This window comes from Triticum urartu, chromosome 3A (assembly GCF_056163025.1).
Source record: "Triticum urartu cultivar PI428250 chromosome 3A, HENAU_Tu73, whole genome shotgun sequence".
Taxonomy (NCBI): Eukaryota; Viridiplantae; Streptophyta; class Magnoliopsida; order Poales; family Poaceae; genus Triticum; species Triticum urartu.
Genome location: NC_141875.1, coordinates 515,581,175 through 515,606,178, shown reverse-complemented (window position 1 = coordinate 515,606,178; position 25,004 = coordinate 515,581,175).

Below are 25,004 nucleotides of genomic sequence, written 5' to 3'. Positions count from 1 at the left end.
ACTAAACGATCAAGTGCTAAGCTAACGGAATGGGTCAAGTCAATCACATCATTTTCCTAATGATGTGATCCCGTTAATCAAATGACAACTCATGTCTATGGTTAGGAAACATAACCATCTTTGATCAACGAGCTAGTCAAGTAGAGGCATACTAGTGACACTCTGTTTGTCTATGTATTCACACATGTATTATGTTTCCGGTTAATACAATTCTAGCATGAATAATAAACATTTATCATGATATAAGGAAATACATAATAACTTTATTATTGCCTCTAGGGCATATTTCCTTCAGTCTCCCACTTGCACTAGAGTCAATAATCTAGATTACAAGTAATGATTCTAACACCCATGGAGCCTTGGTGCTGATCATGTTTTGCTTGTGGAAGAGGCTTAGTCAGCGGGTCTGCAACAGTCAGATCCGTATGTATCTTGCAAATTTCTATGTCTCCCACTTGGACTAAATCCCGAATGGAATTGAAGTGTCTCTTGATGTGCTTGGTTCTCTTGTGAAATCTGGATTCCTTTGCCAAGGCAATTGCACCAGTATTGTCACAAAAGATTTTTTCATTGGACCCGATGCACTAGGTATGACACCTAGATTGGATATGAACTCCTTCATCCAGACTCCTTCATTTGCTGCTTCCGAAGAAGCTATGTACTCCGCTTCACATGTAGATCCTGCCACGACGCTTTGTTTAGAACTGCACCAACTGACAGCTCCACCGTTCAGTATAAACACATATCTGGTTTGCGATTTAGAATTGTCTGGATCAGTGTCAAATCTTGCATCAACGTAACCATTTACGATGAGCTCTTTGTCACCTCCATATACGAGAAACATATCCTTAGTCCTTTTCAGGTATTTTAGGATGTTCTTGACCGCTGTCCAGTGATCCACTCCTGGATTACTTTGTTACCTCCCTGCTAAACTTATAGCAAGGCACACATCAGGTCTGGTACACATCATTGCATACATGATAGAGCCTATGGCTGAAGCATAGGGAACATCTTTCATTTTCTCTCTATCTTCTGCGGTGGTTGGACATTGAGTCTTAGTCAACTCCACACCTTGTAACACAGGCAAGAACCCTTTCTTTGCTTGATCCATTTTGAACTTCTTCAAAACTTTGTCAAGGTATGTGCTTTGTGAAAGTCCAATTAAGCGTCTTGATCTATCTCTATAGATCTTAATGCCCAATATGTAAGCAGCTTCACCGAGGTCTTTCATTGAAAAACTCTTATTCAAGTATCCCTTTACGCTATCCAGAAATTCTATATCATTTCCAATCAATAATATGTCATCCACATATAATATCAGAAATGCTACAGAGCTCCCACTCACTTTCTTGTAAATACAGGCTTCTCCAAATGTCTGTACAAAACCAAATGCTTTGATCACACTATCAAAGCATTTATTACAACTCCGAGTGGCTTGCACCAGTCCATAAATGGATCGCTGGAGGTTGCACACTTTGTTAGCTCCCTTTGGATCGACAAAACCTTCTGGTTGCATCATATACAACTCTTCTTCCAGAAATCCATTCAGGAATGCAGTTTTGACATCCATTTGCCAAATTTCATAATCATAAAATGCGGCAATTGCTAACATGATTCGGACAGACTTAAGCATCATTACAAGTGAGAAGGTCTCATCGTAGTCAATCCCTTGAACTTGTCAAAAACCTTTTGCAACAAGTCAAGCTTTGTAGACAGTAAGATTACCGTCAGCGTCAGTCTTCTTCTTGAAGATCCATTTATTCTCAATTGCTTGCCGATCAACGGACAAGTCAACCAAAGTCCACACTTTGTTCTCATACATGGATCCCATCTCAGATTTCATGGCTTCTAGCCATTTTGTGGAATCTGGGCTCACCATCGCTTCTTCATAGTTCGTAGGTTCATCATGATCTAGTAGCATGACTTCCAGAACAGGATTACCGTACCACTCTGGTGCGGATCTTACTCTGATTGATCTACGAGGTTCGGTAGTAACTTGATCTGAAGTTTCATGATCATTATCATTAGCTTCCTCACTAATTGGTGTAGGTGTCACAGAAACCGGTTTCTGTGATGTACTACTTTCCAATAAGGGAGCAGGTACAGTTACCTCATCAAGTTCTACTTTTCTCCCACTCACTTCTTTTGAGAGAAACTCCTTCTCTAGAAAGGATCCATTCTTAGCAACGAAAGTCTTGCCTTCGGATCTGTGATAGAAGGTGTACCCAACAGTTTCCTTTGGGTATCCTATGAAGACACATTTCTCCGATTTGGGTTCGAGCTTATCATGTTGAAGCTTTTTCACTTAAGCATCGCAGCCTCAAACTTTCAGAAACGACAACTTTGGTTTCTTGCCAAACCATAGTTCATAAGGTGTCGTCTCAACGGATTTTGATGGTGCCCTATTTAACGTGAATGCAGCCGTCTCTAAAGCATAACCCCAAAACGATAGCAGTAAATCTATAAGAGACATCATAGATCGCACCATATCTAGTAAAGTACGATTTTGACATTCGGACACACCATTACGCTGTGGTGTTCCGGGTGGCATGAGTTGCGAAACTATTCCACATTGCTTCAAATGTAGACCAAACTCGTAACTCAAATACTCTCCTCCACGATCAGATCGTAGAAACTTTATTTTCTTGTTACGATGATTTTCAACTTCACTCTGAAATCCTTTGAACTTTTCAAATGTTTCAGACTTATGTTTCATTAAGTAGATATACCCATATCTGCTTAAATCATCTGTGAAGGTGAGAAAATAACGATATCCGCCACGAGCCTCAATATTCATCGGACCACATACATCTGTATGTATGATCTCCAACAAATCCGTTGCTCTCTCCATAGTACCGGAGAACGGCATTTTAGTAATCTTGCCCATGAGGCACGGTTCGCAAGTACCAAGTGATTCATAATCAAGTGATTCCAAAAGTCCATCAGTATGGAGTTTCTTCATGCGCTTTACACCGGTATGACCTAAACGGCAGTGCCACAAATAAGTTGCACTATCATTGTCAACTCTGCATCTTTTGGCGTCAACATTATGAATATGTGTATCACCACTATCGAGATTCATCAAAAATAGACCACTCGTCAAGGGTGCATGACCATAAAAGATATTACTCATATAAATAGAACAACCATTATTCTCTGATTTAAATGAATAACCGTCTCGCATCAAACAAGATCCAGATATAATGTTCATGCTCAACGCTGGCACCAAATAACAATTATTTAGGTCTAAAACTAATCCCGAAGGTAGATGTAGAGGTAGCGTGCCGACTGCGATCACATCGACTTTGGAACCATTTCCCACGCGCATCATCACCTCGTCCTTTGCCAGTGTTCGCTTAATCCGTAGTCCCTGTTTCGAGTTGCAAATGTTAGCAAAGAACCAGTATCAAATACCTAGGTGCTACTGCGAGCTCTAGTAAGGTACACATCAATAACATGTATATCACATATACCTTTGTTCACTTTGCCATCCTTCTTATCCGCCAAATACTTGGGGCAGTTCCGCTTCCAGTGTCCAGTCTGCTTGCAGTAGAAGCACTTAGTTTCAGGTTTAGGTCCAGATTTGGGTTTCTTCTCTTGAGCAGCAACTTGCTTACTGTTCTTCTTGAAGTTCCCCTTCTTCTTCCCTTTGCCCTTTTTCTTGAAACTGGCGGTCTTGTTGACCATCAACACTTGATGCTCCTTCTTGATTTCTACCTCCGCAGCCTTTAGCATTGCGAAGAGCTCGGGAATTGTCTTATCCATCCCTTGCATGTTATAGTTCATCACGAAGCTCTTGTAGCTTGGTGGCAGTGATTGAAGAACTCTGTCAATGACACTATCAACAGGAAGATTAACCCCTAGTTGAGTCAAGTGATTATGATACCCAGACATTTTGAGTATATGTTCACTGACAGAACTATTCTCCTCCATCTTGCAGCTATAGAATTTATTAGAGACTTCATATCTCTCAATCCGGGCATTTTCTTGAAATATTAACTTCAACTCCTGGAACATCTCATATGCTCCATGACGTTCAAAACGTCGTTGAAGTCCCGATTCTAAGCCGTAAAGCATGGCACACTGAACTATTGAGTAGTCATCAGCTTTGCTCTGCCAGACGTTCATAACATCTGGTGTTTCTCCAGCAGCAGGCCTGGCACCTAGCAGTGCTTCCAGGACGCAATTCTTCTGTGCAGCAATGAGGATAATCCTCAAGTTACAGACCCAGTCCGTGTAATTGCTACCATCGTCTTTCAACTTTGCTTTCTCAAGGAACACATTAAAATTCAACGGAACAACAACACGGGCCATCTATCTAAAAACAAACATAGACAAGCAAGATACTATCAGGTACTAAGTTCATGATAAATTTAAGTTCAATTGATCATATTACTTAAGAACTCCCACTTAGAAAGACATCCCTCTAATCTTCTAAGTGATCACGTGATCCAAATCAACTAAACCATAACCAATCATCACGTGAAATGGAGTAGCTTTCAATGGTGAACATCAATATGTTGATCATATCTACTATATGATTCACGCTCGACCTTTCGGTCTCAGTGTTTCGAGGTCATATCTGCATATGCTAGGCTCATCAAGTTTAACCTGAGTATTCTGCGTGTGCAAAACTGGCTTGCACCCGTTGTAGATGGACGTAGAGCTTATCACACCCGATCATCACGTGGTGTCTGGGCACGACGAACTTTGGCAACGGTGCATACTCAGGGAGAACACTTTTATCTTGAAATTTAGTGAGAGATCATCTTATAATGCTACCGTCAATCAAAGCAAGATAAGATGCATAAAAGATAAACATCACATGCAATCAATATAAGTGATATGATATGGCCATCGTCATCTTGTGCTTGTGATCTCCATCTCCGAAGCACCGTCATGATCACCATCATCACCGGCATGACACCTTGATTACCATCGTAGCATCATTGTCGTCTCGCCAATCTTATGCTTCCACGACTATCGCTACCGCTTAGTGATAAAGTAAAGCATTACAGCGCAATTGTATTGCATACAATAAAGCGACAACCATATGGCTCCTGCCAGTTGCCGATAACTCGGTTAAAAAACATGATCATCTCATACAATAAAATTTAGCATCATGTCTTGACCATATCACATCACAACATGCCCTGCAAAAACAAGTTAGACGTCCTCTACTTTGTTGTTGCAAGTTTTACGTGGCTGCTACAGGCTTAGCAAGAACCGTTCTTACCTACGCATCAAAACCACAACGATAGTTTGTCAAGTTGGTGCTGTTTTAACCTTCACAAGTACCGGGCATAGCCACACTCGGTTCAACTAAAGTTGGAGAAAGTGACACCCGCCAGCCACCTATGTGCAAAGCACGTCGGTAGAACTAGTCTCGCGTAAGCGTACGCGTAATGTCAGTCCAGGCCGCTTCATCCAACAATACCGCCGAACCAAAGTATGACATGCTGGTAAGCAGTATGACTTATATTGCCCACAACTCACTTGTGTTCTACTCGTGCATATAACATCAACGCATAAAACCTAGGCTCGGATGCCACTGTTGGGGAACATAGTAATTTCAAAAAATTTCCTACGCACACGCAAGATCATGGTGATGCATAGCAACGAGAGGGGAGAGTGTTGTCTACGTACCCTCGTAGACCGACAACGGAAGCATTGATACAATGTAGAGGAAGTAGTCGTACGTCTTCCCGATCCGACCGATCCAAGTACCGAACGTATGTCACCTTCGAGTTCTACACACGTTCAACTCGGTGACGTCCCTCGAGCTCCGATCCAGCAAAACGTTGAGGGAGAGTTTCGTCAGCACGACGACGTGATGATGGTGATGATGTTCTACCGACGGAGGGCTTCGCCTAAGCATCGCTATGATATGACCGAGGTGGAATATGGTGGAAGGGGGCACCGCACACGGCTAAGGAACGATCACGAAGATCAACTTGTGTGTCATGGGGTGCCCCCTTGCCCCCGTATATAAAGGAGGGAGAGGGGGAGGTGCGGCCGGCCCTAGGGATGCGCCTGGAGGAGTCCTACTCCCACCGGGAGTAGGACCCCCCCTCTTGCCTTGTTGGAAAAGGAAGGGGGAAGGGAGAAAGAGGAAAGGGGGGCGCCGCCCCCCTTTCTTGTCCTATTCGGACTAGGGGGGGAGGGGGCGCGCGGCCTGCCCTGGCCGGCCCTCCTCTTCTCCCTTATGGCCCATGTAGGCCCAATAACCCCCCCCCCCGGGGGGGGGGGTTCCGGTAACCCCCCGGTACTCCGGTAAAATCCCAATTTCACCCGGAACGTTTCCGATATCCAAATATAGGCTTCCAATATATCAATCTTTATGTCTCGACCATTTCGAGACTCCTCGTCATGTCCGTGATCACATCCGGGACTCCGAACAGCCTTCGGTACATCAAAACACAAAAACCCTAATTCCGATCATCATCGAACTTTAAGCGTGCGGACCCTACGGGTTCGAGAACTATGTAGACATGACCGAGACACGTCTCCGGTCAATAACCAATAGCGGAACCTGGATGCTCATATTGGCTCCTACATATTCTACGAAGATCTTTATCGGTCAAACCGCATAACAACATACATTGTTCCCTTTGTCATTGGTATGTTACTTGCCCGAGATTCGATCGTCGGTATCTTAATACCCAGTTCAATCTCGTTACTGGCAAGTCTCTTTACTCGTTCCGTAATACATCATCCCGCAACTAACTTATTAGTTGCAATGCTTGCAAGGCTTGAGTGATGTGCATTACTGAGAGGGCCCAGAGATACCTCTCCGACAATCGGAGTGACAAATCCTAATCTCAAAATACGCCAACCCAACAAGTACCTTCGGAGACACCTGTAGAGCACCTTTATAATCACCCAGTTACGTTGTGACATTTGGTAGCACACAAAGTGTTCCTCCGGTAAACGGGAGTTGCATAATCTCATAGTCATAGAAACATGTATAAGTTATGAAGAAAGCAATAGCAACAAACTAAACGATCAAGTGCTAAGCTAACGGAATGGGTCAAGTCAATCACATCATTCTCCTAATGATGTGATCCCGTTAATCAAATGACAACTCATGTCTATGGTTGGGAAACATAACCATCTTTGATCAACGAGCTAGTCAAGTAGAGGCATACTAGTGACACTCTGTTTGTCTATGTATTCACACATGTATTATGTTTCCGGTTAATACAATTCTAGCATGAATAATAAACATTTATCATGATATAAGGAAATAAATAATAACTTTATTATTGCCTCTAGGGCATATTTCCTTCATTCTCCCTGAGATAGTTCATCGTGCCGAAACACCACGTGATGATCGGGTGTGATAAGCTCTATGTTCACATACAACGGGTGCAAGACAGTTTTGCACATGCGAAATACTGAGGTTAAACTTGATGAGGCTAGCATGTACATACATGGCCTCGGAACACTGGAGACCGAAAGGTCGAACATGAATCATATAGTAGATATGATCAACATAGAGGTGTTCACCATTGAAAACTACTCCATCTCACGTGATGATCGGACATGGTTTAGTTGATTTGGATCACGTAATCATTTAGATGACTCGAGGGATGTCTATCTAAGTGGGAGTTCTTAAGTAATATGATTACTTGAACTTAATTTATCATGAACTTAGTCCTGATAGTATTTGCATATTTATGTTGTAGATCAATAGCCCGCGTTGTAGCTTCCCTATGTTTTTGATATGTTCCGAGAGAAAACTAAGTTGAAATATGATAGTAGAAATGATGCGGACTGGGTCCGTGATTTGAGGATTATCCTCATTGCTGCATAGAAGAATTATGTCCTTGATGCACCGCTAGGTGACAGACCTATTGCAGGAGAAGATGCGGATGTTATGAACGTTTGACAAGCTCGGTATGATGACTACTTGATAGTTTAGTGCACCATGCTTTACGGCTTAGATCCGGGACTTCAAAAATGTTTCGAATGCCATGGAACATGTGAGATGTTCCAAGAGCTGAAAATGATATTTCAGACTCATGCCCGTGTTAAGAGGTATGAGACCTCTGACAAGTACTTTGCCTACAAGATGGAGGAGAATAGCTCAGCTAGTGAGCATGTGCTCAGAATGTCTGGGTACTACAATCTCTTGAATCAATTGGGAGTTAATCTTCCAGATAAAATAGTGATTGATAGAGATCTCTAGTCACTATCACCAAGTTACTAGAACTTCGTGATGAACTATAATATGCAAGGGATACCGAAAAACGATTCCCAAGCTCTTCGCGATGCTGAAATCGGCAAAGGTAGAAATAAAGAAATAGCATCAAGTGTTGATGGTTAACAAGACCACTAGTTTCAAGAAACAGGGCAAGGGAAAGAAAGGGAACTTCAAGAAGAATGGCAAGAAAGTTTCCACTCCCATGAAGAAGCCAAAAGCTAGACCCAAACCTGAAACTGAGTGCTTCCACTGCAAAGGAAATGGTCACTGGAAGTGGAGCTGCCCAAAAAACTTGGCGGATAAGAAGGATGGCAAAGTGAACAAAGGTATATTTAATATACATGTTATTGATGTGTACTTTACTAGTTTTCGTAGTAACCCCAGGGTATTTGATACCGGTTCAGTTGCTAAGATTAGTAACTCAAAACAGGAGTTGCAAAATGAACAAAGACTAGTTAAAGGCGAGGTGACGATGTGTGCTGGAAGTGATTCCAAGGTTGATAAGATCACCATCGCACACCCCCTTTACTTTCGGGATTAGTGTTCAACCTAAAATAATTTTTATTTGGTGTTTGCGTTGAGCATAAATATGATTGGATCATGTTTATTGCAATACGGTTATTCATTTAAGTCAGAGAATAATTGTTGTTCTGTTTACTTGAATAAAACCTTCTATGGTCATACACCCAATGAAAATGGTTTATTGAATCTCGATCGTAGTGATACACATATTCATAATATTGATGCCAAAAGATGCAAAGTTGATAATGATAGTGCAACATACTTGTAGCACTGCCGTTTAGGTCATATTGTTGTAAAGCGCATGAAGAAACTCCATGCAGATGGGATTTTGGAATCACTTCATTATGAATCATTTGATACTTGTGAACCATGCCTCATGGGCAAGATGACTAAAACTCCGTTCTTCAGAACAATGGAGCGAGCTAATAACTTATTGGAAATAATACATACCAATGTATGCGGTCCGATGAGTGTTGAGGCACGTGACATGTATCATTATTTTCTGCCTTCACAGATGATTTGAGCAGATATGGGTATATCTACTTAATGAAACACAAGTCTGAAACATTTGAAAAGTTCAAAGAATTTCAGAGTGAAGTGGAGAATCATAATAACAAGAAAATAAAGTTTCTATGATCTGATCGCGGAAGCGAATATTTGAGTTACGAGTTTGGCCTTCATTTAAAATAACGTGTAATAGTTTCACAACTCACGCCACCTGGAACACCACAGCGTAATGGTGTGTCCGAACATCGTAACCGTACTTTATTGGATGTGGTGTGATCTATGATGTCTCTTACCGATTTACCACTATCGTTTTGGGGTTATGCGTTAGAGACAGCTACATTCACGTTAAATAGGACACCATCTAAATCTGTTGAGACGACACCATATGAGACGACACCATATGAACTATGGTTTGGCAGGAAACCTAAGATGTCGTTTCTTAAAGTTTGGGGTTGCGATGCTTATGTGAAAAAGCTTCAACCTGATAAGCTCGAACCCAAATCGGAGAAGTGCGTCTTCATAGGATACCCAAAAAAACCGTTGGGTACACCTTTGTTGCTAAGAATAGATCCTTTCTAGAGAAGGAGTTTCTCTCAAAAGAAGTGAGTGGGAGAAAAGTAGTACTTGATGATGTAATTGTACCTTCCCTCGAATTGGAAAGTAGCTCATCACAGAAAACCATTCCCGTGATGCTTACACCAACTAGTGAGGAAGCTAATGATAATGATCATGAAACTTTGGATCAAGTTACTACCGAACCTCGTAGGTCAACCAGAGCACATTCCACACCAGAGTGGTACGGTAATCCTGTTCTGGAAGCCATGTTACTAGACCATGACGAACCTACGAACTATGAGGAAGCGATGATGAGCCCAGATTCTGATAAATGGCTTGAGGCCATGAAATCTGAGATAGGATCCATGTATGAGAACAAAGTGTGGACTTTGATGGACTTGCCCGATGATCGGCAAGCCATTGAGAATAACTGGATCTTGAAGAGGAAGATGGACACTGATGATAGTGTTACTATCTACAATGCTCGACTTGTCGCAAAAAATGTTTTCGACAAAGTTCAAGGTGTTGACTACGATGAGATTTTCTCACTCGTAGTGATTCTTAAGTCTGTTCGAATCATGTTAGCAATTGCCGCATTTTATGAAATCTGGGAAATGGATGTCAAAACTGCATTCCTTAATGGATATCTTAAAGAAGAGTTGTATATGATGCAACCAGAAGGTTTTGTCGACCCTAAAGGTGCTAACAAAGTGTGCAAGATCCAACGATCCGTTTATGGACTGGTGCAAGTATCTTGGAGTTGGAATATACGCTTTGATGAGGTGACCAAAGCATATGGTTTTATACGGACTTTCAGAGAAGCCTGTATTTACAAGAAAGTGAGTGGGAGCTCTGTAGCATTTTTGATATTATATGTGGATGACATATTGTTGATCGGGAATGATATATAATTTCTGGAGAGCATAAAAGGATACTTGAATAAGAGTTTTTTCAATAAAAGACCTCAGTGAAGCTGCTTATATATTGAGCATCAAGATCTATAGAGATAGATCAAGACGCTTGATAGGACATTCACAAAGCACATACCTTGACAAGATTTTGAAGGAGTTCAAAATGGATTAGTCAAAGAAAGGGTTCTTACCTGTTTTGCAAGCACTACAAAAAAAAGACACATCCGTGACATTTTGGGCCGACAAATTTTTTTTTGTCATACATATGACACTTCTATGACGATAATTGTGACAAAACCCGGTATCATCATAGATGTGGTGGGCTCCTACTTCTATGACAAAAAATCATGACAGAAAATGGGCTTTTCGTCCTGGGCGGGCCGGAGACGCAGCTGCATGACATTCTTTGGGCCGTCCATGATGGAAAAACCCGTGGTAGAAGCGAGGGGGAGGAAAATTTCGGGGAGTTCCTGGATACGGTGGGAGGTCGGGGGCCGAGCGATGCGCGCTTCTCTCGTACACGTACGTGCGTGTGTGCGAGGCGTTGGCTCAAACTGAACCCGAGCGAGGCGTTGGGCTCTAACTGAACCCGAGCAATTGCACTGCAGGCTACGCGTTACTGAACCCAAGCGATCGATCGATGGCTTTTAACTGAACCCGAGCGATCGATCGATGGATGTTAACTGAACCCGATCGAGCGATTCCTTCGCTACTACTGCTAACTGAAGCCAATCGATGCTGCCTCTGGATGAATAGTGAGCATTGCGGGGGGGGGGGGGGGTTGGATGAACAGTTCCCGGTGGGGGTGGATGAACAGGACCCCGTGGTGTTGCCTCTGGATGAACAGGACCCCGATCGATCGAGCCAGTTAGGGCTGGATAAACAAGACCCCGTGGAGGGCTGGATGAACAGGACCACCCCGTGGAGGGCAGGATGAACAGTAGACGGTGGAGGGCGGGATGAACAGTAGCCCATGGAGGGGTGGTTGAACAGGAGCCCGTGGAGAGGGATGGTTGAACAGTAGCCGGTGGAGTAGCGCGCGGTGGAGGCTGGATGAACAGAAGCCCGTGGATGAACAGTCGCAGGTGGAAGCTGGAGGAGGTCGACGGTGGATGAACAGTAGTTCGTGGAGGCTGGAGGGGGTCGACGGTGGAGATGAACAGTATCCCGTGGAGTCCCATTTTGCGGTACGCCATACCCCTCCCGATGAACAGGACCCCCATTTCGACCGCAGCGCTCCAACACAAGTCCGTTTCGTCCGTTTTGCGGTACACCACACCCCTCCCGATCAACAGGACCCCCGTTTCGACCGTAGGAGGTCCGTTTCCTCCGTTTTGTGGTACGCCATACCACTCCCGATGAACATGATCCCGTTTCGAATGTGGCCGGTCGAACACAAGGCCGTTTCCTCCGTTCTGCGGTACACCAGGCCTCCTTTCCATCACCTGTTCCGTCCAAGCCCTCCCGATGAACACGGCGCATTGTGTTGCCTCCCCATGAACACGACGCATTCCGTTGGCTCCCCATGAACATGACGCATTCCGTTGCCTCCCCATGAACACGATGACGACGCTGTTTCTCTGTTCCGACCCAGCCATGTACACGAGCCCTATCCTACATCCACGTTGATGGAGACTTCAACCCACGAAGGGTAACGGTTGCGCGAGTCCACACAGGGCTCCACCCAAGGGTAACGGTTGCGCGAGTCCACACAGGGCTCCACCCACGAAGGGTCCATGAAGAAGCAACCACCCACAAAGGGTCCACGGAGAAGCAACCTTGTCTATCCCACCATGGCCATCGCCCACACAGGACTTGCCTCACTAGCGGTAGATCTTCACAAAGTAGGCGATCTCCTTGCCCTTACAAACTCCTTGGTTCAACTCCACAATCTTGTCGGAGGCTCCCAAGTGACACCTAGCCAATCTAGGAGACACCACTCTCCAAGAAGTAACAAATGGTGTGTTGATGATGAACTCCTTGCTCTTGTGCTTCAAATGATAGTCTCCCCAACACTCAACTCTCTCTCACATGATTTGTATTTGGTGGAAAGAACATTTGAGTGGAAAGCGACTTGGGGAAGGCTAGAGATCAAGATTCATATGGTTGGAATGGAATATCTTGACCTCAACACAAGTGTAGGTGGTTCTCTATCAGAAAATGTGTATTGGAAGTGTAGGTATGTTCTGATGGCTCTCTCTACAAATGAAGAGTGGGTGGAGGGATATATATAGCCTCCACACAGAATCTAAACGTTACAGACAATTTTCCAAACTCGATGGGACCGAATGGTTAAACTCGGTCGGACCGATTCAGCAAACCTAGTGACCGTTAGGATTTTCGGTGGGACTGAGATGCACCTCGGTAGGACCGATATGGTTAGGGTTAGGGCATAACATAATCTCGGTGTGACCGATTACACAAACTCGGTGGGACCGATTTTGGTAATAAGCTTACCAGAGAGTTGGTCAGGTAAACTCGGTGGGACCGATTCGCTCATCTCGGTGAGACCGAAATGTTACAAAAGGGAAACAGAGAGTTTACATTGCAATCTCGGTGGGACCGATCACTCATCTCAGTAAGACCGAAACGTTACGAAGGGAAACGGAGAGATTACAATCCCATCTCGGTGAGACCGAGATCCCTATCGGTGAAACCAAATTGCTAGGGTTTGTGGCAGTGGCTATGACATTTGAAACTCGGTGGCACCGGATAGAAAGAATTGGTGGGGCCGAGTTTGACTTTTGGTTTAGGTCATATGTGGATGTGGGAAGGTAGTTGAGGGTTTTGGAGCATATCACTAAGCACTTTGAGCAAGCAAGCCATTAAGCAACACCTCATCCCTCCTTGATAGTATTGGCTTTTCCTATAGACTCAATGTGATCTTGGGTCACTAAAATATAAAATGTAGAGTCTTCATCTTGAAGCTTGAGCCAAACTTTTTGTCCTTAGAATTTTGAGGGATCCACTTTCCTCATCCATGCCATGCCATTGATTGAGCTTTTCCTGAAATATTAATCTTGGAATAATGTTAGCTCAGTGAGCTATATGTTTTTAGGAATTACCAAAACCACCCGGGGATAGTTGCACTTTCAATCTCCCCCTTTTTGGTAATTGATCACAACATATAGATCAAAGCTTCGACAAATGATAATAAGAGTGAAATATATCATCGCTTTGAGAAGTATGTGAAAAGCAAGAGCTCCCCCTAAATTTGTGCATATCTTAAGATTTGCTTTGGACTGCAAATGCACAATGAGTTAGGATCATGGGTTACTCTTCCATGTCACATACATCTTGGTGGAGCGCTCAAAATGATAAGAATTAAATACATGCACTCATCACCAAGCAAAGTGAATGATCATATAAGGATAAGTAAGATAATATCATCTAACAAGCATAAGTGTAGCTTATGATCAACCACATGATCATCAATGTCTCACAGATAATAGTGTAGTATCTCAAGCAGTCAAAAGACAAACAAAGTTCAACCACCAAAGCAAGAGAGAATAAAAAGCAACGCTCTCTCTCGAAGCCTATGATCTATACATTTTTCTCCCCCTTTGGCAACAAGTTACCAAAAAGTTCATAGAAAATGCATAGTACTAGAACGTCTCTCAGGCTTGGTCTTCAGGCGGTGGTGTCCGGAGAACTCCAAGGATGAAGGCTTCAGTCGAAGTAGACGGAGCTGATGGCGTAGGTGCTGGAGCTGGTGGCACTGAAGCTGTAGCTGGTGCAGATGAAGTGGCTCTAGTGTCCGGTACAGGCACTGCAGCAGATCTCTGAGCTCGAGGCACTCTGGCAAATGCATCAGTGGTTGTCTTGCCCTTCCTCTCCTGCATGTCATCCTGTAGCTGCTCCACAACAGATTGAATCTCAGTTACTTTGACATCTAAATCATAGAATTTTTGTTCCATGATTCTTTCCAGGCATTCCTGGTTTTGAGTTAGGGTGGCCAACCCCTTCTCAATCCTTAGAGATGATGCTATCAAGTAACCAAGCTGGTCCTGCTTGCTTTTTAAAAAGTACTCAGATACCTCCTCTTGAGTTGGCATCTTGGCAACCTTCTCCATCTTTGCCTTCTCCTTCTTTGCTTGTGCTTGCACTGAGGAGGGTTCATCTTCATTCATCACAACTTGGTTGTCCTCGAAGTCAGGATAGATAGGCAAGTGTTCCTTATCCAACAAGTATGTGCCTGTGCCCATCTTTGAGTTTATCAACTCCTGGATCTGTGGGGCATATCCACAACTTCTTTTCTAGTCAGCTGCAGTCCTCTTGATAGTCTCAACTATAAGGCTCATGACCTTGAACTTCTATGGCACATCAAATATATGTAGCATGTTAATTGCATGGCCTCTGATCATTCTGTGATCACCAGACTTGGGCAAGAGAGTGTGCCTAAGGATCCAATTGATTGTAGGCAGCCCTGACAGCAAGTGTTTTACTGACCCAAACTGGTGAGTCTCAAGATCATCTTCAGGAATCTCCTTGTACATATTTGCCATAGAGTTGTGATCCATCTTCTTCTTGGCATAGACATCCAAGTCATCTTCTTTTTCCTTAGGAGCATTGATCAGATTTGCCCATTCCTTAATAGTTGAGTGGTACCTTGTACCTTCAGACATCCATACTATCCTGCCATCTGGATAGAAGTGTGCTGTGGAGTAGAATTGCATTATGAGCTCCTCATTCCACTTTGTGAGCTTCTGCCCAACAAAGTCTGCAACTCCACAAGCACTGAAGCTGTCAAACACACCAGGATAGTGTTCCTCATTTTCCTTGATATACTTCTAGTCGACCCACCTCATTTCACACACTATAGGCTTATTGTCCAGCATCACTGTCTCATAGAAATCCTGTTGTTCCTTTGTGTGGAACCTGTAATCAACAGCAGTCCTTCTCCTGGTGGCATATGGATCTGACTCTCTCCATTTCCTCAGTCCCGAGTCTCTCCTGATCCTCATGTTCTCAGCCACAGGATGAGCATCATTGTGGTCTGGAAACTTTGGCTTCAATTTTCTCAGAACATGCTCTTCATCTTCTTCTTCAGCAACAGTCTTAGGCACTGGGGCCTTGTTCTTCTCAGCAGCTGGTATGTTTCTGGTATTTCTCTTTGGTGCAGTCTTGGGCTTGGAGGCAGCTTTGGGTGCTTCTTTGGGCTTTGATGTTGCAGCCCCTGTCCTGGTAGCATCACCCATAAGCTTCTGTGCCTTGGGTGCTGGTGCAACAACCTCTTCTTCCTCTTCTTCTTCCATCACGGAAGCCTTTCCAATCACTCTGGCCATGGTCTTCTTGACCCCTTCCTTCCTTTTCTTTCCTTCTACAGCAGGCTCTTTGGGTTGAGATTCCAAAGATGGTTGAGAGGATGCTCTGGCCTTAGACATTGGTTGTCTTCCTGCTGGCCTTTTGATCTTCATCCTGGTGAGGGAGTCCTGGATTAGGGGGTGTCCGGATGGCTGGACTATACCTTCAGCCGGACTCCTGGACTATGAAGACACAAGATTGAAGACTCACCAGCCTGATAAAACTCGCTTATCTCCAAGCGCCGTAATTTATGGAGCGGTTGGGTTACCCACGCCCGTATTGATGAGAATCCCGGGATAAGGGGACACGATCTCTACTTTAACAAGACGTGCCAAGGAAACCACCTCGCATAACGCGCTGAGATGGGACAGTAAAACGGTTCGAATAAAAGCTTGGCCGTGGTGTGATGTCACACTACGGAATACGTCAGCAGATTAGATTTGTGTAAATATTATTCTCTCTATGGCAATATGTGGAAACTTACTTTTCAGAGCCGGACACTATCTTTGAGTTCAAAATCTTCTATGAAGTACTTGGAGGAGGAACCCGCCTTGCAATGCCGAAGACAATATGTGCGCCGGACTCGTCGTCATTGAAGCCTGGTTCAGGGGCTACTGAGGGAGTCCTGGATTAGGGGGGTGTCCGGATGGCCGGACTATACCTTCAGCCGAACTCCTGGACTATGAAGATACAAGATTGAAGACTCCGTCCCGCGTCCGGAAGGGACTTTCCTTGGCGTGGAAGGCAAGCTTGGCGAACGGACATGCAGATCTCCTACCATTGTAACCGACTCTATGTAACCCTAACCCTACCCGGTGTCTATATAAACCGGAGGGTTTTAGTCCGTAGGACAACATACACATCAACAATCATACCATAGGCTAGCTTCTAGGGTTTAGCCTCCTCGATCTCGTGGTAGTTCTACTCTTGTACTAACCATATCATTAATATTAATCAAGCAGGACGTAGGGTTTTACCTCCATCGAGAGGGACCGAACCTGGGTAAAACTTCGTGTCCCTTGTCTCCTGTTACCATCCGGCCTAGACGCACAGTTCGGGACCCCCTACCCGAGATCCGCCGGTTTTGACATCGACATTGGTGCTTTCATTGAGAGTTCCTTTGTGTCGTCGCCGTCAGGCTCGATGGCTCCTACGATCATCGATAGCGATGCAGTCCAGGGTGAGACCTTCCTCCCCGGACAGATCTTCATCTTCGGCGGCTTTGCACTGCGGGCCAATTCACTTGGCCATCTGGAGCAGATCGAAAGCTACGCCCCTGGCCGTCAGGTCAGATTTGGAAGTTTAAACTACACGACTGACATCCGCGAGGACTTGATCCACTACCGAGCGCGCCGCACTGTCACGACGAGCATGATCTAGCTCTGCCGCCGAACAGTGCCCTGGAGGCCGCACCCGCGTCGGCTTCGACCCTTAATTCGGAGCCAACTGCACCGATCAAGGACGGGCAGTTGGACGCCACCTCGGGGGCTGCAACCCCAACAGCGATTGAGCCAAGCACCAGCCCCGTACTCTGCGAGACCCGTGACTCCAAGGAGTCGGACTCCTCTCTGGACTCCGAGCCCCCCGCGCCCCTGCCGATCGAATCTGATTGGGCGCCGATCATGGAGTTCACCGCCGCGGACATCTTTCAGCACTCGCCTTTTGGCGATATCCTGAAGTCACTGAAGTCTCTCTCTTTATCAGGAGAGCCCTGGCTGGACTATGGTCAGCAAGGTTGGGGTACGGACGATGAAGAAATTCAAAGCCCACCCACCACCCACTTTGTAGCCACTGTCGACGACTTAACCGACAAGCTCGACTTCGACTCCGAAGATATCGACCGTATGGACGCCGATGAAGGAGACGATGAAGAACCAGCGCCTACTAGGCCATGGAAAGCCACCTCGTCATATGACATATACATGGTGGACACCCCAAAAGAGGGAGATGGCGATGGAACAACGGAGGATGACCCCTCCAAGAAACAGCCTAAGCGCCGGCATCAGCGGCACCGCTCAAAATCCTTCCATAACAAACATGGTGATTCCAGCACGGGAGATAATAATACTCCGGAAAGCGCCGAAGAAAACCCCCTCTAGCAAGATTTAGCACAAGAGGATGGAGAAACCAGCCCTCATGAGAGAGCGGCAAACAGAGAGGTCGAGGATGATAATTATATGCCTCCCTCCGAAGACGAGGCAAGCCTCGACGACGAGGAATTCGTCGTGCCAGAGGATCCCGTCGAGCAAAAGCGTTTTCAACGCAGGCTTATGGCCACGGCAAGAAGCCTCAAGAAAAAACAGGAATAGCTTAGAGCTGATCAAGATTTGCTAGTCGACAGATGGACTGAAGTCCTTGCGGCCGAAGAGCATAAACTCAAACGATCCTCCAAGAGCTACCCAAAGCGCAGGTTGCTACCCCGATTAGAGGAGGAAGCACTTGATGCGGCCGACCGGCCACCTCGTGGTCGCGACAGAGAGGCCTCTCGGTCCTCCACTCAAGCCGCACCCCGTACCAAGGCGCGGGAATATGCGCCGGACTTACGAGACATGTTGGAGGACAAGGCAAGGCAAACAAGATCGATCTATGGATCGCGTGGGCGCCCCACGGCTCAAAACGGTAACCATCACGCCGGCCACAAATTCGGTGGGGCCAAACACAGTAGACAAGGCTCATTGGAGCTACGTCATGATATAGCCCAGTACAGAGGCGCCGCACACCCACTCTGCTTTACAGAGAAATAATGGATCATCAAATCCCCGAGGGTTTCAAACTCGTAAACATTGAATCATATGATGGCACAACAGATCCTGCGGTATGGATCGAGGATTATCTCCTTCATATCCACATGGCCCGCGGTAATGATTTCCACGCCATCAAATACCTCCCACTCAAGCTTAAAGGACCAGCTCGGCATTGGCTTAACAACTTGCCAACAGGATCAATCAGTTGTTGGGAGGACCTGGAAGCCGCATTCCTCGACAATTTCCAGGGCACTTACGTGCGACCCCTAGACGCCGATGACCTAAGTCACGTAATTCAGCAGCCAGAGGAATCGGCCAGGCAATTCTGGACACGATTCCTAACAAAGAAAAATCAAATAGTCGACTGTCCGGACGCTGAGGCCTTAGCAGCCTTTAAACACAATATCCGCGACAAGTGGATGGCCCGACACCTTGGACAGGAAAAGCCGAAATCTATGGCAGCACTCACGACACTCATGACCCACTTTTGCGCGGGAGAAGACAGCTGGCTTGCTCGTAGAAACAATATGACTAAGAACCCTGGTAATTCAGACACCAGGGACAGTAGTGGCAGGTCGCGTCGCAACAAGCAGAAGCGCCGCATTAACGGCGACAATGCTGAGCATACGGCAGTTAATGCCGGATTCAGAGGCTCTAAATCCGGTCAGCGGAAAAAGCCATTCAAAAGGAATCCTAGGGGCCCGTCCAGTTTGGACCGAATACTCGACCGCTCGTGCCAGATACATGGCACCCCCGAAAAGCCAGCCAATCACACCAACAGGGATTGTTGGGTGTTGAAGCAGGCAGGCAAGATAAACACCGAAAATGAAGACAAGGGGTTGCATAGCGATGACGACGAGGAGCCCCGGCCGCCGAACAGCAGTGGACAGAAGGGTTTTCCCCCACAAGTGCGGACGGTGAACATGATATACGCAACCCATGTCCCCAAAAGGGAGCGGAAGCGTGCGTTAAGGGACGTATACGCGGTAGAGCCAGTCGCCCCAAAGTTCAACCCATGGTCCTCCTGCCCGATCACCTTTGATCGAAGGGACCACCCCACTAGCATCCGTCATGGCGGATTCGCCGCATTGGTTCTAGTATCAATTATTGACGGATTTCATCTCACTAGAGTCCTCATGGACGGCGGCAGCAGCCTGAACCTGCTTTACCAGGATACAGTGCGGAAAATGGGCATAGATCCCTTGAGGATTAAGCCCACCAAAACGACCTTTAAAGGCGTAATACCAGGTGTAGAGGCCAACTGTACAGGCTCAGTCACACTTGAAGTGGTCTTCGGATCATTTCCAAAGCGAGGAGTTAATCTTCGACATAGTCCCGTTTCGCAGTGGCTATCACGCACTGCTCGGGCGAACCGCATTCGCTAAGTTCAACATGGTACCGCACTACGCATACCTTAAGCTCAAGATGCCAGGCCCTCGAGGAGTAATTACGGTCAATGGAAACACCAAACGCTCCCTCCGAACGGAGGAGCACACGGCGGCCCTTGCAGCGGAAGTTCAAAGTAGCCTCTCCAGGCAGTTCTCCAGTCCGGCCACTAAATGACCGGACACCGTCAAGCGCGCCCGGAGTAACCTACAACAAGACCGCCTGGCACGATCCGAGCAGGAGTAGCAATGCGGCCCCAACCCCAACCCTCGCGAAAAGGCAACGCCAGTACTTCGTGTACATAACTACGCTCTAGAGATACCATGGGCATAGGGGGAGGGGCACCATCACGGCACGCCGAAAACACGGCTTAAACCGTACCAGTGGCTGCCGATTTTTTAGTTTTCTCTTACTTTCAGGACTTCATCCTTCGGAAGGCATGTTCGGCAGTTCAATTGCCGCACAAACGATGCAAGAACCAGGGAAGCAGACAAGCCACGCCGCACTACGGAACTCCCAGGTGGTCTCTATCACGAGCAGTATACCCGTTCCACATACTATTCCGCAGCTTGCCCCCGGAACGGACATGTTAACTAGTCCAACCTTCCACTTATCGCATTATTTGTATCGTTCTGCTTTGATCGCAGCTATTTTTAATAAACAATGCATAGCTTTTGTCTATTTTTGCATTATCCTTTTATAAATATAAGTTCCTTAACGACATGTTGCACCCGTACAATTTGGTACGGCCAAAATACGCCAGGGGCTTCAGTACCCCTCAATATGGTGTGAGAAGTCCGAACACTTTCACAAGTGCGGCACCCCAAACTTATAGCATTATATGCATCGGCTCCGAATCATGTCTTGGGTCAATAGTTGGGTTTGCCCGGCTCCTATGTTTTGGTGCCTTACGTTCCGCTATATCGGCTAAGGTAGCACTAGGAGAACCACTGCGATTGTGCCCCAGTTGAGCTGGGCTGAGCACCTCAGTGGAGAAAGCTAAAACTGACTGTCATGATGAAGTGAGAGCTGGTCGCTGTTCGAGAGGTTTTTTCGAGTCCCTAAAGACTTATGCCGCTTAGGGCAAGGAGCCGGCTCTGTCCGGCCAATGCGTGGATAGCGTCCCGAATTCGGTCTTCTGAATACCAGGGGCTTCACCGAAATTTAAAATTATAGAATTCTATGGCTAAGTGAGAGTGTTCACGCATTATAGTCTGATTGCCTTGTTCGTTGGGCTGAGCGCCTCCCTCGAAGGACCCAAACATGGGAAAAAGAGCGCTCAGGTTTATCCCCAAACACCCCAGCACTAGCGGCATGGGGGCAGAAGCCGACGACTCACCATCTCTCAGAATTGATAAATAGCTGCATAGAAGGTAATATTTTAAATTCCAACAGCATTACTTAGCGCATATAAACAAGTTTTCAGCGCACAGGACAAAACGAGCAAGTTTCACTCAAAAAATACATCCCTAGAACATTCATCCGCCACAAGGCGGGCACCCTTCAGAACATCCTTATAGTAATTCTCGGGCTTGCGGTGCTCTTTCCCCAGCGGTGGCCCGTCCTTCACCAGCTTCTCAGCATCCAGCTTGCCCCAGTGCACCTTAGCACGGGCAAGGGCCCTACGGGCACCTTCAATGCAGAAGAGCGCTTGATGACTTCAAGCCTTGGACAGGCATCCACCAACCGCCGCACCAGCCCAAAATAGCTCCCAGGCAGGGCCCCTCCAGGCCACAGCCGAACAATGAGGCCCTTCATGGCCTGTTCGGCCGCCTTGTGGAGCTCGACCAGTTGCTTCAGTTGGTCGCTCAGGGGCACGGGGTGTCCGGCCTCAGCGTACTGAGACCAGAACACCTTCTCCGCCGAGCTGCCCTCCTTGGCTCGATAGAATGGTTCGGCATCAGATACACTCCGGGGAAGATCTGCGAACGCTCCTGGAGAGCTCCGGATTTGGGTAACTAACAAGTAACTCACGTTTATGTGTTTGCTTTGCATAAAGAATGCCTTACCCGCCGCTATCTTCTTCACCTCATCCAACTCCTGGAGGGTCTTCTGGGATTCGGCCTTGGCAGATTTGGCATTTTCAATAGCCACCGCAAGCTCGGACGCTTGCGTCTTAGAGTCAAGCTCCAAACTCTCATGTTTTTTCATGAGAGCCTGGAACTCTTGCCGTACCTTGCCAACCTCGGCCTCATACTTCTCCCGCTCGGTGCGCTCCGAGGCCGCACTCTTCTCGGCCTCGACCAACGCTTGCTTAAGGGTCGCCACTTCAGATGTGGACCCTGAAATAGCCACGATAATCCTGTCATTCTTTGCAATTGCACCTTTTTATATATATTTAAAAACAAGGTATTTCTTACCTTCATTATCCTCGAGCTGCTTCTTGGCACGCTCGAGCTCTTGCTCGGACCGCTCGAGGTTCTGCTTTAGCGTGTCCACTTCCACAGTCAGTGCGGCGGACGCAAGCAGGGAAGCCTGCATATGCATATTGACTCATTTGTTAGACTCCTGTGAATTCTATTTGATCCTCTATTCGGATTTTCTTCTCGAACGCCAAATAGAGCATCAGGGGCTACTTTCTATGCGTTACTACTATTTACACATTCTTTACTTACCTCAAAGCCTGTCAAAAGGCTAGTACAAGCTTCAGTCAGCCCGCTCTTGGCGGACCGAACCTTCTGGACCACCGCACTCATAATAGCACGGTGCTCCTCGTCGATGGAGGCGCCTTGGAGCGCCTCCTACATATTGTCCGGCACCTCCGGTTGGACGGGGGCCACCGGCACGGCGGACTTACTCCTCTTGGAAGGAGGTCCCTCGCCGGACTCTGGAACCTCTGAAGGTTCCGGAGCGATGCCCGGCCTAGAGCCGGACTTGGATCCCTGGGGGGTTTCATCCCCTTTGCTCCTGGAGTCCGGGAGGTCGCCTTGCGGCGCCCCCAGGACCACCTCCTCCCGGCTTGGAACCTGTTGGGACAACACTTCGGTGTCGTCCGTAGGGCGGGGGGAGGAAGCCGTCGGAAGTGAGTTCACATCCGACGAGTCCAGTGAGCCGCTCGACGACGCGTCGAGCCGGTCTTTGGGTGGGCTGCATAAACATATTCGACATGAGGGAAAAGATGTGCAATATACGAATACTACGGATTACTCTGGTATCCGGATACTTACGATTTGGCCAGGGGCTTGGACCTAGGCGCCCACTCCTCTCCGCCGCCGTCGGCGTCGGTGGAGTAGTCCGGAGGAAGGGTTTTCCCCTTCTTGGACCCTTCGGCCTCCCCAGTTGGGGCGGCCTTCCTTTTCTTCCCTTGCCCCGCTGGAGGGGGAGGGGTCTCTTCTTCCTCCTCCTCGTCTTCGCGGGAGGAGTGTGTCTTGGATTCGTCGGATGATGAATCCGACGCTTCCGGGCGTCGGGCACTCTTTCGAGTCCCCGTGGCCTTCTTCTTGACCTTCTTCTCCGGCACCACATAGGGTGCCGGAACCAGCAGCTTCGCCAAGCGAGCATCCGCTGGGCCTTCGGGCAAAGGAGCCGGACAGTTGATCTATCCGGAGGTCACCTGCCAATCCTGTCAAAGGTAAAGGGAGTTTAGATCCCGCATGGAGTCAAACTATGAAAAACTGATACCCTGTAAAGGAAAAAAACAGCTTACCGCGAGAGCATGACGCTGCGCATTGAATCCGCGATCCTCAGTAGCGGATGCGGGAGCCTCGGCGCCCTTGAAAAGCACCTTCCAGGCATCTTCGTACGTCGTGTTGAAGAGCCTGCTTAGAGCTTGGTGCCGCGCCGGGTCAAACTCCCACAGGTTGAAAGCCCGTTGTTGGCATGGGAGGATCAAGCGGATGAGCATAACCTGGACTACGTTGACAAGTTTGAGCTTCTTGTCCACCAGGGTTTTGACGCATGTTTGGAGTCTGGTTAGCTCTCCTTTTTTACCCCACGACAGGCCCGTCTCTTTCCAGGACGTGAGCCGCATTGGGGGTCCGGACCGGAACTCAGGGGGTGCGACCCATTCGGCGTCGCGTGGCTCGGTGATGTAAAACCACCCCGATTGCCACCCCTTCGGGGTCTCCACAAAGGAGCCCTCGAGCCAGAGGATGTTGGCCATCTTGCCCACCATGGCACCTCCGCACTCCGCCTGGCTGCCGCGCACCACCTTCGGCTTGACGTTGAAAGTCTTGAGCCAGAGCCCGAAATGGGGGCGGATGCGGAGGAAGGCCTCGCACACGACGATAAACGCTGAGATGTTGAGGACGAAGTTCAGGGCCAGATCGTGGAAATCCAGGACGTAGTAGAACATGAGCCCCCGGACAAATGGGTGGAGAGGGAAGCCCAGTCCGCGGAGGAAATGGGGGAGGAACACCACCCTCTCATGGGGCCTAGGGGTGGGGATGAGCTGCCCCTTTTCGGGGAGCCGGTACGCGATGTCATTAGACAGGTATCCGGCCTTCCTCACCTTTTTTGATATGTCCCTCCGTGACGGAGGAGACCATCCACTTGCCTCCCGCTCCGGACATGGCTGGAGAAGGTTGAGGTTGGGAGTGCGGACTTGGGCGCTGGAGCTCGAGTGCACAAGAATGGATAGGCGAAGGAGGAAGAAGGCGTAGGTGAAAAGGTGGATCTTTATCCCCTTATATGGGTGGACGCAGCTACATGTCCCCACCAGCCTGATAAAACTCGCTTATCTCCAAGCGCCGTAATTGATGGCGCGGTTGGGTTACCCACGCCCGTATTGATGAGAATCCCGGGATAAGGGGACACGATCTCTACTTTAACAAGATGTGCCAAGGAAACCGCCTTGCATAACGCGCTGAGATGGGACAGTAAAACGGTTCGAATAAAAGCTTGGCCGTGGTGTGATGTCACACTACAAAA